This window comes from Pseudopipra pipra, chromosome 5 (genome assembly GCF_036250125.1).
Source record: "Pseudopipra pipra isolate bDixPip1 chromosome 5, bDixPip1.hap1, whole genome shotgun sequence".
NCBI classification, from domain to species: domain Eukaryota; kingdom Metazoa; phylum Chordata; class Aves; order Passeriformes; family Pipridae; genus Pseudopipra; species Pseudopipra pipra.
The window spans coordinates 50,059,503-50,072,502 of NC_087553.1; the positions used below are offsets into that span (position 1 = coordinate 50,059,503).

General features: G+C 37.9%; 1 long non-coding RNA gene across 1 annotated transcript; it reads right to left on the reverse strand.

The window, feature by feature from the left end:
* Positions 1–2,134: 2,134 nt before the first annotated feature.
* On the reverse strand, positions 2,135–3,958 carry LOC135415298 (uncharacterized). The gene is made up of 3 exons (XR_010431063.1): positions 3,269–3,958; positions 2,941–3,054; positions 2,135–2,260 (listed from the first exon to the last, which is right to left on the reverse strand). It is a non-coding gene; the product is annotated as an uncharacterized LOC135415298 (long non-coding RNA).
* Between the last annotated feature and the right edge of the window lie 9,042 nt (positions 3,959–13,000).

The window sequence follows — 13,000 nt, forward strand, 5'->3', positions numbered from 1 at the left end:
GATTACAGGAGGGCTAATCAGGTTCTTATGTCTGTCTGCTAGCTCCAGAAGCCAGCTGTCCTCAGAACAACCTGCCTTACTGTTGAAAACTGAGGTGTTAAATATCTCAGCCTTTTCCTCATCTTTGATAACTATGTTCCCGCCCATGTGCAATAAAGAATGGAGGTTTTCCTTGCCCCTCCTTTTGCTATTGATGTATCTGTAGAAGGACTTTTTGTTATCCTTCACAGAAGTGGCGAGATCAAGTTCAAGTTGTGCCTTCGTCTCTCTAATTTTCTTTCTACATGACCTAAATCTATTCCTAAACTCTTCCTGAGTAGCCAGCCCTTTTTTCCATAGTCAGTAAGCTCTTTTTTTTACCCTAATTTCCTTCAAAATCTCCCTGTTCAGCCAGACCATTCGTCTTCCCCATCAGCTTGCCTTTCGGCAGACTGGGATAGCCTGCTCCTGTGCTTTCAAGACTTCGTTCTGAAAGCATGTCCCTCCCTCCTGGACCCCTTTGTTTTCAAAGGTTCTTTCCCAGGGTACACTCTGAACCAGTCTTCTGAATAGGCCAAAATCTGCCCTCCAGAAATCCACCGTAGAGGTTTTATTGACGGCCCTCCTTGCATCCCTGAGTATTGAAAACTCTATTATTTCATGGTCACTGTGCCCCAGATGGCCTCCAACCACCACATCTCCCACCAGCCTCTCTCTGTTTGAGAACAGAAGGTCTAGCGGGGCCCCATCTCTGGTAAGGTCATTTACCAGCTGGAGCAGGAAATTATCCTCTATATGCTCTAGGAATCTAGAGGAAATGGAAGGGCAGGCACTGATTTCTCTCTCTGATGACCAGCGATAGGACCCAAGGAAATGGCAGAAAGGTGTATCAGGGGAGGTTGAGGCTGGATATCAGATAAAGGTTCTTCACCCAGAGAAGAATCAGTGGTTGAGCACCAGAACAGTCACCCCAGGGAAGTGGCCATAGCGCCAAGCCTGACAGAGTTCAAGAAGCATTTGGACAATGCTCTCAGACGCATGGTGAGATTCTTAGGGTTTTCCTAGAGACAGGAACTGGACTTGATGATCCTTGTAGGTCCTTTCCAACTGAGGTGTTATGTGATTCACTGTAACTGCAACATCACTGTAGCACCATCTGAACTAACCTAGACAATCATGCATACTTCTCACAGAGCTTAGTCTTCGTTGGAGCCATGGCTCCTAATTAACAGCTATCAGCTGGTGTGATTACCAGACATTTTGAATTAAAACTGTAATAGGTTGATTTTAAGATCCTATGTTATCAGACACTTCCTGTGTTGAAAGAGGAGTTTAGACAGGCTTTAAGAATCAAAGAATTGAGGAGCACTAGGTACAGTTCCTTATGTCCCAAGAAGATAAAGAGAAGCACTCAAGCTTCATGAGATAGAATGACACTGACTTCGTCAGATTGAATAGGAGTTTTGACGCCCGTGAAAGTCAAACACAATGAATCACCTGATGAAGTGCTGGAAAATTTGGCTCAAATAGTTTCTTTGAAGAAAGTATAAATAAAGCTTTATGCAGTGTATATTCTCTGAACAGTTAAGAGGTTCTCTTCCCCTCAGATTTACCATGCTATCAGGAGCACAAAGGGGTGCCCTTTTTCAGAGGGAGAATACAGAAATTTTATTTTCAGGAGTGGACAGTAAGCAGAATCAGCACTTGAGAATGAGGCTCAAGGCTCTAAACTATAACAGTGCTCTCATAGAACATGACTTTATATATAGATTCCTTAGATCTACATGAATATGTAATCAGATACCATCAGATTTCTGTTTTATTTTGGTTGAAAAGGAACCTTCCTGCAAACATGTAAAGAAATATATAGATATAACAAAGAACTGCTTCTCTGCTTAAGTCCTGCATTTGAAATTTCTCTTTTCCTGTGGATGAAATAAGCACATGACTTGTCATGCAACATGGGCTGTGAACTCAATACTCAAAACCAAGATGAACAGTGCAAGAACAAGGTGAACTACTTGTTGAAGTCTTTTGTCAGCCAAACTCAGGTAATATGCATTACAGATTTACACCACAAGGGAATAACCATTGTGTATTTGAGATCATCAAAGAAGAAGAAAAAAAATGTAGTAAGAATATTTCTGCATTAAAGTTATTTCATTGCTATGTAATTTTCTAACTAAATTGACATCCAGAACCTTCCAAGACAACCACGTCTCTAAAATAGCTTTTCTTCTGAAATCTTCATTTGCATCTAGCATTTATCTAACCTGTGGTGCTGAAAGAAAAAAGAGAACACAGCTGTCATTTGAGAGTTCACACCCCTCATTATGAGCTCTACTGACAGATGTGCTTAACTTGAATGCTCCCTCACTAATCCATGGGAAAACTAAGTTTGGCCAGCCTTCCGTTCATTAGGTTTATTCTCTCTACCTTTTCCATGCTGGCTTAAAATTCTTGACTGATGTTCAATAATCTGGACGAGCCTGGGTTACTCCCTCAAAAATCTACATGGGAGAAAAGGGACAAGGAGACAATGGTAAACTAGCCACAAGTACTGTTGTCTGTGGCTATAGGTCCACAGAGCAGGTGGCTTATGCAGTGAATGCCTTTGTGTTTCCCCATGCAGATGATTTGGTAGCAAATGACTAAACCCTGAGTGCAGATACATGACTCAGAGACATTTGCTCAGTTTATGGGGTGAGGGAAAAAAGCAGAATTTATATTTCAGAACATATTAGATATTTCTGAAATACTTGATGGTACATATACTGTGTGTTTAGTGTATGCATTATGCCTAAAAGTATTCATGCATGTATATTTACTTTTATAATTTATAGACCAGTTACAACACCAAGCTCTCTTCCAGATGTCAAGAATAAAACTATATTTCACAGCTATTTTTACAATTGGTAGTAAATCTGATAGATGGTGTGAGTACTGTGAAAAGTATCTGACCTTGAGCAAGAAGAAAATCCCACTGGAAGACTTCTATCTCAGAAATAAACAAGATGTGCATGCAAATGTTTGCTTATTTGCAGCCGAAGACAGTCCAGATCTACACTATGTTCCCTTTTAAAATGAAAGAAGATGCATGCTTAACCCAAAAATACTTTCTTTCATAGTGAATTGACCAAGGTGTAGGGCTGGCAGTTTTTGGAAAACGCCTCACCGCAGTTCTCCAAGAATGTACACATCAGCATTAAAGAGCCACATCCAACTAAAAGACCAACATCAGGAAGAACACCAGTACTGTATTCTGCAGTATACACCATGTTTTCATTACCCAAAAATGTTCCACATGGCTCTCTTTCACTTGTGCCAATGACGCTTTAAGGAGCCAGAAGACTCTGCCAGTAAAAAAGAAACTAGTTAGCAGTACCAGAGATAATCAGAAGTTAAAGATAGGAGAAACCACCACAATCACCTATGGTATTCAGCCCACAAAAAAGAACAATTTTTCCAAGTGTGTACTATGATGTCAATGCATAATTGTAAAAATTAAAGAGACACAGACAGAGTGAAAATGGTTTTGCAAACTTTTCCTTGTCTTGAAACTCATGGTTGAGGGATTTTCTGAGCAGAAGGCAGTAGATACACCACTATAGGTAACAGACTTCATGGTTCTTCATTTCAAGATTTTCAGTCATTCATTTAATAAGAGCATTTCTTGTGGTCTTTTAAATTTCTACTTGTTTTCTTCACTTCTTGTGATACAAATCATGTTCATTAATTGTTCTATATTACCTTTCACCATGCTATTTGTGACATGGAGTACCCTCTTCTTCTGCAACCTCTCTTTTTCTACTCTGGTCCATCTTCCTTACATGAAATTGTTCCATACCTGTGGTGACCATCATCACTTTATATGTAACTTTTCCTGTCCTATTTTAGCCTTTTCGGGGCAGGGCTGCACACACTGTAGGTGAAATAATTACAGATTTACACAGTGGCATAAAGATAAGGTTTTCTGAAAGTCGTGAAAAAGGGCAAAACACTGATTTACTCACTGTGGAGCAAAAAAGAACTATTTTCACAGATAGAAATAGTAATGATAATCTTTCCTTCTAGAGTATCAGTAAGTAGAAAACCTTATTACAGAAAAGAATATTAATCTGTTAAAAAAACCCCAGCCATCAAAAGCAATATACAATCCTACAGTGAAAGCATAGAAAAAGCTGTATTCATAAGGTCACACAACTTCACATTCATTTTTCAAAATTTCCATAGGAGCAACACAGACTCTGAGTCCAAACATTTACATTCATCTTCCATCAAATTCAATAACTTATGTTAGCAGCAAATTCATGAGAGTTACAAGCGTTCCACCTTTGGAAAATATTTGGTCAATTCTAGAATTTAATCCTGGAAACATTAAAGCTACCAAATGAGTCACTTTAAAGGAGGATTTCAAGCATCTAATAGCAACCATGTGGGCCTAAGTACTAACGTCAATTTGTTGTTTCTATATTCCACTGTTTGGCAGTAGCAGCTCAACCTTGAAATGGTGATGTAAGCTAAAACCCTGTAATGCTCACATGATCTTTCCAAGATATAAAACCACAGATCAGCAAGGGGGTGTATTCTTCCTAGAAATAAAAAAATTACATTTTTCATATAAAAACTAGGTACAAAAAGCATGGTACAAGCAAACTGAGTCTAAAGATACCTCCATGTCATCTCAGTGACTCTACAATCTACTAGAGCTTTACTGTTGTGCTTATTGTGATGTCAAAGGAGTCTCTGGATGTGTGATCTTACAAGTATGCACTGCTCACGGCTATCAGTGCTATTCTCTCCCTTTCTCTTTATCTCCAATGCTAAGACTAATTTTTAAGAATAAAATGTTTTTATTTATGACAAAAAGGTCAGTTATAAAAGTTGGATACTAAATTGTTCAGTAGAATCTTTATCCTTTGATTATATATCATGGCTAGGCTTCACGAACAAAGATTTGGGAAGGGCTCTACCCATGTTTGTTGCAAGCTCACTGGTGGCTAAAAAGGCCAATACGAGGCAGGCATGTCGAGTTGCAAAAGGCACAGCAGAAAGACTCCTTAGGTGGTATATTCTGCAATACACGGTTCTTTCTGCATTGTCTTTTCTCCTCAAGAGTGATCCTGCGTGCTTTCTCAAAAGCATCAGCAGCGTTATAGATGGTGTGTCTCCAAGCTTCCCGATTGGAGGCCAGAGTAGACCAATTATGGTGATCAATATGGCCGAGGCTGAGATGTTGTTTCAGGGAGTCCTTGTATCTTTGCTTTGGGGCTCCTCTCTTGCGGCAGCCTGTGGCAAGTTCACCATAAAGCAAGATCTTAGGGAGGCGGTGGTCCTTCATCCTGGAGACGTGCCCTGCCCATCGCAGCTGTGTTCTCAGCAACATGGCCTCAATACTTGTGACTGCTGCTTGTTCAAGAACAGATGTATTGGTCACATAATCTGACCAGTGGATGTTTAGGATTGAACAGAGACAGCGTTGATGGAAGCGTCCTAGGAGACGCAGGTGGTGGCAGTAGATGACCCATGATTCAGATCCGTGTAAGAGAGTAGACAGCATAGTTGACCAAACAAAAGCATTTTCATTAATTCTATTCCAAATTAATTCCCCATTGCAGCTGATCTTTTTTTATGCTTTGTATCCCTAGGAAAACAAAAAATGCAGTGACATTGGTTAATCATTTCATAATATATATTTCAAGCTTTTGGCCTAGCGTACACAAAAACTAGAACAAAAGTAATGCAAATATATTAAGGTTTGATGTATTCTCTTTCTGGAAACCGGAGTTAAATTTTTTTTACTGTCATTTTAAATTAATTTGATCATTTTTGCAATAGAGGAGATGTGCACTGTATTCTGAAACTTTGCATTTAGCTTGATAATTTAGCTTGAAATGTAGTGGCATAATAATTTTAGGCCTGAATATTTGTTTTTTAGAATAATGCCTTAATTGCCCTATTTCTTTATTTATCCTCTTTTTTTTTTGAAGTTATATCATCTGCCATCTGTTTCTCTATGTAAAAATTTAGTGTTATATATTGTCAAGCAAACAAAAAAAATGGCATAGATACCTTCTTATTGTGTTCTTTTTAAGCTACGTGCTGCTTAGTTGTTATAATCAGTGCAACTGAAAATAGTTTCTGCATATTATCCAAAATTCCAAATATAAACACACACTGAAAAGCAGTCCTCATGCAGAGCACATTTTAATGCTTTACATCTTTGCTTCCATAGTTAAGGAGCTGGATCAAAATCTGGAGCTCTAAACATATTTTTAAACTTTCATTCATTTCAAAAAAGTCCCCTGAATTTGAGGTACAGGTTGGGTTTTAACATTCATTTTTAACTTCAAATCAGTTCTGAAATTTCAAAATGTATGTGTGCAAGAGAGACAAAGAAAGACAGAAAGAGGAAACGAGTGCAAAAGGGAGCCTGGCTTGGCAGCAATTTCTTATTCTGTTGCTACAAGAGTTTGTTTTGCAGGAAAGCAGTCAGTAAGATTAACTACATCATAAACTTTCCTGAACATGCAGTATATTGTAGTAAATTTTAGTATTATTCATAATCCCAGTATGGTCTTTTGTAGTGCATAATAGTTTTGAGTTGACTTTTTTCCCTTCCACATGCTCTATTCCTCGATACCCAATATCTGTCCAAACACCCTGATACGTAATGTGCAACAGACTAAAAGGGCAAGTTTCCCTGCATGGTTCCAAATGAAGTTAAAATGATCAAAAACTCATCTTTAACTTCATACTTCATTCTTTTGAACTTGTGCCCTGCACAACCACAACAGTGGCAGGGGGGAGGGCACCAAGTTTCCATGCACCATTTCTTCTATTCTCTGTTCCTGTTGTCCCTCAGTTCCTTGCAAACAGATGCATTTTTTCCCCATCCCCAGCCTCCTTAATCTTTAGCATCTGAGTATATCCACTGTGTCATTTAAGGTAGCCTCCACATTTGTTGCTCATAAAAGGAGTAGGCAGATACAGGTGGACAGAGAAACATCATGCCTTGATGGGGCAGTAAAGTCTTTCCCATGTTGGCCTCTAAAAAGATGTGGTGACATGAGGATTAGAGGTGGAAGAAGTATTTGCATTAGTGTGGCTTTATGTACGTTATCTAATGGGAAAATAAATGCTCTGTTGAGCACTGGATATATAGAATTTCACTATTACCTGTATGTGTTCTTTCCTGCCTATATTATATTGCTGTTTTCCAAAGCGTAATTTGTAAATTACGTTCACAGTGCTTTTCCAGATAAAGATCATAAAAGAGTACATTTTTTCCTTTTTTTTTCTTTTTTTTTTCCCTTGTTTTTTTTTCTTCTTATTTTATCCAAAGCAGAGACAACTTAATGTTCCTTTCACTCAGAGGAACTTATAGAACAGTAAATGAGGCTATTGGCAGTGAGATGACTTCAGATGGTTTCCTCACAGCTCCACTTAGGAGCACTGGAAACATTCCTATACAGTTTCTCTAACCTGCGTGTTGTGAGCAGTTTTGAGAACATGATATTGTCCCCAAGTACTATAAAACTAGGAAATGAGTGAGGGGAATCCTGACTGTCTTTGCCATGTGTGACTGTCTTAGTTCCTTTGTCTTTGTATGACACACCTCACCCTCCTCCTTTAGCAGTTAGGTTGGATTTTTCTATCTCCCTTTGTTTCCACCACAGCCCTGGTACAGCAAGTGGTATTGCACTTTGGTGTAAAACTACTCAATCGTTAGAAGGGATGTGTGCTAGTGAAGATATTCTAGCTTTTACATTTTTTATCACACTATTTTTTCTTTCTTTTGCACTCTTATTATTAACCTTTTTATAGAAAATTGGCTTACCAAGAATTTATGAATTAGCAAGTCTATTATAATGATGAATGGTAATTACCATTTAAATCCTGAGTCATTCATCAGCTTGTTCACCATATGTCAGGTGATACAAGAGTGTATGAATACTCGTCTGGTGAGTATTTCTCAAATGATTGTTATATTTGCCTGAACTTTGGATCTATATGCCAAAGACTAGGTGAATGAAAATTAAAATGGTAGAAAAAGAAAAAAATTGCATTTAATGTAAGAAGAGGGGAAATGACAGCACAATAAGAGGCAATACTGGTAGTGACACCTATTAACATTAGACAATTATTAGCATTTAAAAAAATTAGGAAGAATAAATATGGATTTGAAGTTTTGTGAGGATACACAGAAAAACTTGTTATTGCAAATGAAATCCTTATATAAGATTTCTGGATAAGGAATCATAAAGAAAAAATCATGTTTGGGAAAGAGATTACCAATCAGCCTAGTCTAGCCTGGAGCTGCTTGGGAATTTCTTCTCTCATCAGATGTTTCTTTAGGAGTATGAAGGCAGGTAGTGGATTCTGCCAGGATCCCAGAGAATGAGTATCTATATGGCCCAACCAGAATTTCATTTGACTCTACCCGTCTCCTTCCTTGATGGTCCTTAATGACAGAGGAAAAAACTGAAAGGAAACAACAGCTGAGCTGTCATTCAGCCCCCAAATCCAGCCTGAGGTCTGCTAATGGAGTAGTGTGGAGACCATTTCACTTCCTCTATTAGTGCCAGACATCCCAGGGGTTCAAATGCAAGATTTCTGTCTCCAGACTTCTCAGTGCACCTTCTCACAAAGGACAAAACAATACAAAGGTGTCCTCTGGGTTCTCCACAGAAAAGCATCTTTTTAATTATGAGTGAAATTACTGTAACAGGAATGGGTGCACATTATATGCCAAGTGATAAAGACTCTTTGGACAAAGTTAACATTAATGATTATAACTTCAACTATTTCTCTTCATTTTGATGTACTGTATCTCAGGTTTAACTCATAAACTGAAGCCAACTTTCTGAAAGATCATTTAATTCTTGGACTAGGAAGAAAACACTAAGTATTAAAACTGGTGGCAGACAGCAAAGGCTAGATCCAGAAGCTTAATGGTGCTGAGCTGAACGGAATATAGCTCATCTTCTATCCTGACAAAATACAGTCTCTTTCTCTGTGCAGGCAAATATAAAGTAACAGTTTAGAATGAGTCATACTGCAAAGCTAACTGAGGAGATCTTGTTCAGCTTATCTATCTGGGGAAAAAAATATCTAAGAATATTATTTTAATCAAAGGTCTGTTTTTCTATCAACACCCTGTTTTCTTCATTGTGCTAAACTTGAAGTTCTGTTTTTTATTATTATTGCCTCCACTTCTGAAAAAAATTAAGTTCTGTATTGCTGTTCCAAAACTATTTATGTAAGAAAAACGTTGTTGAAGTTTGGAAAAAAAAAAAAAAAAAAAGAACCACAGAATTTCCTGTTGGATCTGCTTAACTTTGGATCAAACCTAACCAATGACTAATGGATGAAAAGAAAATCCTTCCTTCAGCTCCCTACACAAATTGAGAAAGGTGAACCCAGAGATAGAATTTACTGCCAGCCTATATCTTACAGAGAGTGGCTTTGTGTACTCCAAATTTAAGTGGAATCAGGTGCTGCACATTAAAATTAGAGATGCTTTCTTTATTTGTCAATGGACTCAGGTATTATAAATTTTTAAAAACAGTAAGTGTAAATGATAAGATGCTCTTGGTTCAGATGACCTTGGAAATTGATAGAAGGGCACCAAATGGAAGGCTAGGGAAGAGGGCTAGGGACAATATTAGTCTGCAAGCTAAGAAGAAGAAAAGTAAAGGAGGGAACATGGTAGAAAGTTTTTTTTTCAGGGAAATTCTGAATAAAGATAATCACCAGAAAGTAAAACCACATATCTCTAGAAAGAGGGTTAGGATTTGTGACCATCGGTTTCAGCTGTAGACTGGCAGAGTAAGCCATTATTCAGACATAGATATCAGAATCATCCTCTATCCTCTTTCTTATTCTGTAGAATTTAAGCAGACTATAAAACAGTGTGGGGTTTTAGGCATTTCATAAGCTATAAACAGTGGTTTTGGATGCCTGCAAAACCATGCACCATTCAGCCTTACGCAATGAACTACAAACCTGGTAAAGATAACATTTCTGTTTCTGATTGAGGAAAAACACAGTGTAGTAACCAGGTGAATATTCTGTCAAGGAAAATGCTAAAAAAAACATCCTGTGTGATGGCAGATACTTCATCCCTGGATCAGCAAAAAGAGCAGAGATTCCCATTGACACCTCCCACTAGAGGCCCCAGTATTCCTAAGGCTGCCTCTGTATGTCAGCATGTGAAGCTGATCTTTCCCAGCTGACGCTAAGCTGAAACTTCTTGGAAGCAGCTGGGGTGGAGATGTGCCAGACAACCTTAAAAAATAAATCAGTTACAAGTGAACCAGGGCAACCCCCAAGGCCCAGAAGTAGGGCGGGTGTTTTGCTACATGCATTACTAATTAACTGTGAAAAGTTTTGAACAGTCCCAAAATTTTTGTGAGTACCAGCTACTTTTTATAAGAAAGGCCATAAAAAGGAGGTAGAAAACACAGTTCCAGTAACTGAAATTAAGCATACCAGAGTTTGAGGGGCGGGGAGGGAGGGGGAAACCCAGCCCACAAGCAAATCCATTCTAGTTTTTATTTTATTTTTAACTTGATGTGATTCTTCATGTCAGACAGAGTGTTCCTTATCATAACTCATCTGACATAAGCCAGAGTGATGCAAAATTTTTATAACGCTTATTTCTTTTTATGCCTGTTCCCAAACAAGTTTTTTCCAGACAAAAATTACTTCAGCCCACAGAAAGCCTTTGGACTCCTAACTAGCCAAAACTTAACCTGCAATTAGGTGTCTTAAACCACTTGGAAAACCAGGTACTCTTTACTCTACATTGGGGTTCATATTGCAGTAGGCAGTGAGTATTCCAGGCCCTGCATATTTGAACTTCAGGAGACTCAAAGGAGAGTAGGAATTGTAATAGAACTGCTTGATTTTGGCTAACCAAAGTAAAATAATAATAGTTTTCATATTTTTTAAGCCATTGGAGAGACTGCAGTAGCCTTAAACAAGTTTTATCAATAATAAACAAATGAACTGTTAATTTTTGCAACACTGAAAATCTGTGAAGGTCAGAAGCTGCAGACATCCATTGTAATATGAATGTATTTTGCTGGCCTTTCCAGACAACATTTTTCAAGTGAAAATACAGTTGATTTGCATCATTTTATGTAATGGTACTAATCTAAAATTATATAAAATATGTCACAGAGGAGTAGGGTTTCTGTAGTTGCCTGTCTCTACCAGAAGGAGCTATCTTTTGTTACGTGAGCACACAGTCCATTGATCAAGGCTAGGCAAAATTTCAATTGCATGATGTTTCTGCCAATATCCAGCTTAGCTACACATGACACATGGATGATTACAGCTCACATTTACCCCTAAGATGATAGAGAACAAGAGGCATTTGAACAACTGAACCACTGAATTGGTACTAGATGATTCTACCAGCCACTAACATTTCTGTTCTTCGACCTGTCTAGCTAGTAAAGATGTGAAAAACAGGGGCAAGTAGGTGCCTTTTGTAGTTGATGGAAAAATAATTTACTAAGTCTGGGCTGCATTAATTGCTTGTACTCTTCCATACTTTTGGAGTTGTGCTGTGCAAGGCCCTGAGCTGTTCAGAGACAGACGCTTTAAGTCACATTCATTTCCTCACGAGGGTTCTCCTGGGAGTCTGTTCATCTACTGTACTTATGCTTCCTTGAAGCCTTGAGAGGCATGGTGAACCAATGGCAATCCCAGACCTGGGGGCTTCAGCCATGTCCTTGTATCCCTACTCATGCTGCACGTACCAGCAAGAGACACAGGGCAGGTGTTAGAGTCCAAAGAAAAAAATAGTGCATTGCAAAACAGACTTGAGGTACACTGCCTTGTCTAACACCATGTTGTTGAAAAACACCTGATTTTTTCAAGAACCTCTGTGTGTTCCTGAACATCAATGTATATATATGCCTGTATACTGTGTGTGTGCAGTATGCATTTACTTCATACTTTTAAAAATAAAATTAAAAATATAAAGAAAAGTGACCATAAAGAAAAGGAGGTGCTCAGTGAAAGCCTGCTACATATGCTGAGCTTAGCTTTCATAAGTAAGATGAAAAGGGTTGGAGGTAAAATAAGAAATGTTATTAGATTAGATTAAGATTCAGTCTGGGGGGGCTATATGCAAAGTCAAGCCCAAAGGAGATTTTTCTTTGTCAGAATTCTTGCTGGTAAGTGCAGCAGAAGAATCAGATTCAACTGGCTTTTAAAAACATTTATCTTTTTTTTTTTTTTTTTTTTTTTTCTGGAGGACATCAGGGTGTTTTCTAATCAAACTGGAAATGTGAACAAGGATTTTAGTTTAGGAAATTTCTTTTCCTGATAACAGAAGTAGGCAATTACTATGTTTTAAGGATACATTCAGCTACCTGATAGATAGGGCATAAACTGGTATGTATGACCCATAAGTGCAAGATTCGAGGGAGAAATAAAAAATTATAAGGAGAAAGAAGTTGACTTCCTGAATTTAGGCTAAAAAATTCTCACACTTGCAACACTATTTTAAAGGAAACAGATTTAATAATAATCTCACATTTGATCCCTTGGAAAATGTGATTTTAACAAAAATACATCACTTGAAAATCAGTGGAATTATTACTCCATTTTCAGAATGAAATCCTGGCAGCACCTCATTTTATTTTAAATTAAAGAGTTGTTAAAGAAAAAAAAAGAAATAAATATTCAAATCTGTGGTTTGCTGGAATTATTACAGTGAATATAAACAGAAGCAGATGGATTTCCAAGGGATATGAGGAGAAAACGCATCCTAAAAATTAATATTGCCTACAATGCCTTGACTTACTCTAATACCTATCAAACCATCTTTAACAGTAGGATTTAAATTGCAAAATTGACATGGCCAGTTTCTAGACCTTGACTTTGCCTGGTAAGGAGATCCCTGATGTGGAGGGGACTATTACTAAGATTCTGAAGTTATCCTCTGCACTGAATGAAAAAAATATTCATGCCTTTAGGGGTTGTGGGTCCTTGCTGTGATTTA